The sequence below is a fragment of the Perca flavescens genome, chromosome 4, assembly GCF_004354835.1.
Source record: "Perca flavescens isolate YP-PL-M2 chromosome 4, PFLA_1.0, whole genome shotgun sequence".
Classification (NCBI taxonomy): domain Eukaryota; kingdom Metazoa; phylum Chordata; class Actinopteri; order Perciformes; family Percidae; genus Perca; species Perca flavescens.
The window spans coordinates 12,703,572-12,709,571 of record NC_041334.1 but is presented as its reverse complement, the minus strand read 5'-3'; positions in this window follow the sequence as shown (position 1 = coordinate 12,709,571).

Here is a 6,000-nt window from a genome sequence, read left to right as displayed (position 1 = left end):
AAAAAAATATTTTAGGTAAGGATCTGACATCAGAAGAAGTCTTAACAACTTAAAAGTGACTCATTAAACTGAGTTTATTATTTTAATTATTATTATTATTATTATTATTATTATATATATATATATATATATATATATATATATATATATATATATATATATATATATATATATATATATATATAATTTTTTTTTTTTTTTTTTACAGTGGTCAGAAAAGGCGGAACCATTAACTTTAATGAAGAATTGACTTCTGATATTAGACAATATGTAAAATTGCCAATAGGGATGCACGGATCCGATACTGATATCATGCCGATACTGACTCAAATAGCTCGATTGGTGCCGGTGACAATGGGGCTGATCTATTCAATTCTATGTTTATATTCTATATTAATGATATACTGGAATTTAAATTCCTGTTAAAGTTTTGATGAATCTGTTGCTGCATTTAAAAGGTTTACACTAAAATTGTAATTCCTGTTAATTTTGACGATTGTTCACCAAGTTGCTGGTGCACCATGCACAATTTATTATTTCAATAATAAATAACAAATCAGTACATTTATAGCTGTATTTGTTTCTTGCATTTTGTTTTACAAAGCTAGGAAAGCAATGTTTGAGTTATCCGCTGTCGTCCCGGCGGGGAGTGAATCAGAGAGACCGTAGTGGGCTCTGGGCTGCCGCTGCTGATTGATTGATTTGCTGATTGATTGATTTGCTGATTGATTGATTCATTGTATGTATCATACGAACGGTTTGTATATCTGGTTCCCCTTTTTGAATGAACGCCGCCTGCTGGCATGGAGAGTTATTTCCTCTCACGCAGGCGCAGAACGGATGTGCTAGTTGGCCGTCGGTTGTATTCTTTGCGGTGTCCAGTGCAACTTTTTGGCCAAAACACAGGCAACACCACATCATCACCACTAGGGCTTTGCTGTCTGCCTAGTGTGTCAGCTCCTTTACACAAACTGTAAAAGAATGATCCCAGTCACTTCCACACAGTGAGCTTATTAAATAAACCCATGCACGATATGAGGAAAATATCTAATTGCGATTTATTTTCTGATACTGCGATACTTTTGGTATCATTCATTTTCATTGAAAAATATTATAGTGTGATCTTTTATTTTTATTTTTGTTTTTTTGCGAGGATCTGTACCAAACAAAGATGTTTTCTTTAGTCTGTAGGATACGATTGGTAGGCTAGGACATCTCTGCAGCACCACAATACTTACATTCAGAATGGGTTGATACATTGTTTGCCTTTAACAAATATTGTGCCCCCCCTCCCCAATTTGAATATTGCACTAGTCCAATAGCGATTCATTTTGCAGCCCTAGTATAGAATCAGTAATCTGTATCGTCCTACACCCAAAGCTCGTGATGGGGTGCGTTCTGGCCTGCTGACGGATATCTCACCATCTGGATGGGTTGTCAGACTGTTCACTCCTTAACACCCAGTTTCCCTTAAGTTCCACCTTAAGTAGGTTAATGGTTGAAATGCAGTCTGACAGTATTATATACTGTAAATTGTGTATCATGATGATGTTCCAACTCTTTACTGAAGCTGTTTGATGTTAACACTTGAGTGAAATATTCAAACCCAGGACACCTTTCCCTCAAATAGAAATATTCTACACGCCTGCTGCATCACATGCGTGGAAACTTTGAGATCTCTACAAGAATTTAAAATAAAGTTCTGTCAGTTTGAACTATGTTTGGCTGCACAGTGTGAGTTTATAATGAACATTACATTAACATTGTAATAAAACGGCTGTTTCTGATGACCATTGCATCTGTGTTTGTTGATGTGTCTCGATATATTCTGGTATCGTTAGACCGAGTCCTTAGGAAAATTAAGAGAATATTATTTATTTGTACCTATAAAGATTTCAGATCACTGAAGGTATGGACGGTCTGAAGTGATCTGGCTTCATCTAAAATACGATTTAAAAATGTGAATCTGCAGCTTCAGTCATGTTGAATTCGTCCTTTTAATTCAAACGGACATGTTTTTCTTCTGTTTCATTAATTTCCCTAAAAGCGATATTCTGTTTATTTTCTAATACTGACAGCCTTGCACTGATTTCTGATCAGATGGTGTTTAAACGTCAGGAAACGAGGCCTGTGGTTGCTCCTCTGTGGCGGTTTCCACCAGAAGGGGGTGTCGGAGTCCCTTCTCCACTCTGTTGAACTGCACCACTGCTCTCCTGTTGGGAGTTAAATATAAACAGACTTCAATTTAAGAATGATTCAAGTATCTCACAATGTGACTCCATTGTCATTTAAAAAGTCGAATCATTTTAACTTTAACGGTTTGAGTTTTGGCAGTTTTATTTGAAGAATTCTGAATTCAGCTTCATATAAAAACTGCTGAGGAAGATATCTGCAGTAAACTTTAACCTTTACATGAACAAACTCTAAAGATAAAACCAGGAACTAACAAGTAACCCTCTCCCTCTCTCTCTCTTTCTTTCCTTCTCTCTCTCTCTCTGCCCTTTGTTCTTCTGTTCTTCGTGAGGACCAGTTTGAGTTTAAACTGGTTAATATAATACATCCATGGTTGAACTGTTTAGACTGAGGACATTTCTGAAATAAGTTAGAAACTGAGGACTTTCTCTTTTTTTTTTTTTTTTTTTTTTTAAGTGGGGACTTTTTTGGAAAATGAGAAAAGTTTTGGTAAATTGGAAGATGATGACATTTTGTCCCTTCTTCAAAGGGCTGTTTGAGGATTCAGACTGTTAAAGAGTTATGATAAGAAACAGGTTTATGTTTAGTTAAGGGATTGTGTGTGTGTGTGTGTGTGTGCGCGTGTGTGCGTGTGTGTGTGTCAGTCAGGTGTTTCTTTATCAGGGTATCTGTGAGTTTTTCCACCTCAACACACGGGGTCAGATCCAGACAGTCCTTGCAAATTGTTTAATTTCCCACTGAAACATGTGAGTAACATCATACACGGAGGAGGAAAAAGAGAATATTAGCTCTGTACTTTTATCTGTCGAGTGAAAAAGAGAACAGAAACCCTAATTAAGCACCTCCAAACCGAACTACGTCAGAGGAATGACTTTACAGTGTTTTGTTGCATGTTAAGTCTTGTCTTTGGGGGGGTGTAACGTGCTCTCTATCCAGCCATCCAACAATGGAGCCTCAGAATAAGCTGATTTGTGTCACTTCTAATCAAGAATTCCTCCAACAAAATTCTCTCCAAAAACCAGAATTTTAGTTTTAGTGAGACTTTTGCAGCCAGGAGAGCCGCTCCTGAATCAGAGTGAACATACGGCTGCATTTTTGTTCATTGGAGGGTGAAGACAGGAAGGAAAAGAAAGAAGGCTTGTGTTTAACGGACGGGTTCAGCGTCACTGTGCTGTTACCTAACCCAAACTAGGCAGGTCTGTGTGTCCCGGCCAGCCAATCAGACGCTGATGTTTCCGGTTTCACTTCCTGGTGTGTATCCTCAGCACACACACACATACAGTATGTGTCTGACGTGTGCTACACACCAACGGTTTTGTTGTTGATGTGTTGTGCGTCTGACACACTTTCATCATAGCTTGAAATGAAGTGAACACATTTACTGTAGTACTGTTAACTACACATGTATCTGCCACCTGGAGTTACTAACTGCTTACTTTATGATAAGCTTTCATATGTAAAACACGTGAAGCTCATGAGATGTGATGCAAATGTTACTTTATTTTATTATTTATCATTGACTGCTTCCTTCACTACTGACAGCACTACTGTCTTGACTTCACACACATTTGTTTGGCTGCTACAAGTGCTGTTCATTCACTTCATTTACATTCTTCTAACTGGGCCGTCTGCAGACAGAAACATCTTGAATTCCTTAAATTTCTCAAGTGACAACTATGATTGTTGGTGTTTCAGCACTTTTGGAGTTACTATTCATTCATGTTTATTTGTATGTAGTAGCTCTTTTTTAAAGTGCTTATATAGTAGATAGTACATGATTTCCATCCGCACGTCGCGTGACAGAAAAAACACACATATTTCTAAAAATTCTGTCCCAGTCATCATCCAGTGTAATACTCACATCTCTTTCCCATCTCTTCTTGAGGGCTGACCATCCCCCAAATTCTGTATAAGCATAGAATTAAGCGCTATTTTAATTACTTTATGTACTGCGGGGTGCTTAAAGGCAGGGTTGCTACCTATTTCCAATATACACTTTTTTATATATTGTTTGAAATGGTCTTTACGTCCCGTGAGCAATAAATAACTTATGGGTTATAAAAAAGGAGCGAAAAACATCTGAAATCTGTAACTGCTGTAATCCTGCTCCCAGCAATCACTGCCTCATAGTCCACTTGGAAAGAACCAATGAAACGCCTCATTGCCCCGCTGCGCGTATTCTACCCCTCCCGTGTATGAGCTCAGTGCGCGGCGTCGCCGCCGGAGTTACTGCAAGTCCCCCTGGAGAGTAGAGGAGAAAACTCAGCAAAAGTTGCTGCTGCTGCGGTTGAATAGGACATGAAGTAGTTTTGATGAGGGAAAAGAGCCCCGAGGAGATGCTACTTTGCAATCTAGCTTTTCAACATTACCAACCCTGCCTTTAAGTGCTGTACTTGAGAGTAAATTTACTTAGTTAAATTTCAGCACTGCTCTGACCTGCAGACACAAGACACTTTACCCAACACACAAATTCCTCAGATGTCTCCAATGACATCTGTCTTTATGTATTGAATTTACCAAATTTTTGATAATAGGTGTTGGTTTTTTTTTGCATTTTCATGGCAACTATTTATGGTGCTTTTGTATGTAGTATCTCTATTCTATTTGTGTGCTTCTCTTCCGATATACAGTGGGGAGAACAAGTAGGATATTTGATACACTGCCGATTTTGCAGGTTTTCCCCACTTACAAAGCATGTAGAAGTCTATATTTTTTATCATAGGTACTCTTCAACTGTGAGTGACGGAATCTAAAACAAAAATCCAGAAAATCACATTGTATGATTTTTAAGTAATTCATTTGCATCTTATTGCATGACATAAGTATTTGATAAATCACAAAAGCAGAACTTCATATTTGGTACAGAAACCTTTGTTTGCAATTACAGAGATCATACGTTTCCTGTAGTTCTTGACCAGGTTTGCACACACTGCAGCAGGGATTTTGGCCCACTCCTCCATACAGACCTTCTCCAGATCCTTCAGGTTTCGGGGCTGTCGCTGGGCAAGATGGACTTTCAGCTCCCTCCAAAGATTTTCTATTGGGTTCAGGTCTGGAGACTGGCTAGGCCACTCCAGGACCTTGAGATGCTTCTTACGGAGCCACTCCTTTGTTGCCCTGGCTGTGTGTTTCGGGTCGTTGTCATGCTGGAAGACCCAGCCACGACCCATCTTCAATGAGGGAAGCAGGTTGTTGGCCAAGATCTCGCGATACATGGCCCCATCCATCCTCCCCTCAATACGGTGCAGTCGTCCGGTCCCCTTTGCAGAAAAGCATCCCCAAAGAATGTTGTTTCCAGCGCCATGGTTCACGATTGGGATGTTGTTCTTGGGGTTGTACTCATCCTTCTTCTTCCTCCAAACACGGCGAGTGGAGTTTAGACCAAAAAGCTCTAGTTTTGCCTCATCAGACCACATGACCTTCTCCCATTCCTCCTCTGGATCATCCAGATGGTCATTGGCAAACTTCAGATGGGCCTGGACATGCGCTGGCTTGAGCAGGGGGACCTTGCGTGCGCTGCAGGATTTTAATCCATGACGGCGTAGTGTGTTACTAATGGTTTTCTTTGAGTCTGTGGTCCCAGCTCTCTTCAGGTCTTTGACCAGGTCCTGCCGTGTAGTTCTGGGCTGATCCCTCACCTTCCTCATGATCATTGATGCCCCACGAGGTGAGATCTTGCATGGTGCCCCAGACCGAGGGAGATTCACCTTAATCTTGAACTTCTTCCATTTTCTAATAATTGCGCCAACAGTTGTGGCCTTCTCAACAAGCTGCTTGCCTATTGTTCTGTTATTGTTGTGCAGGTCT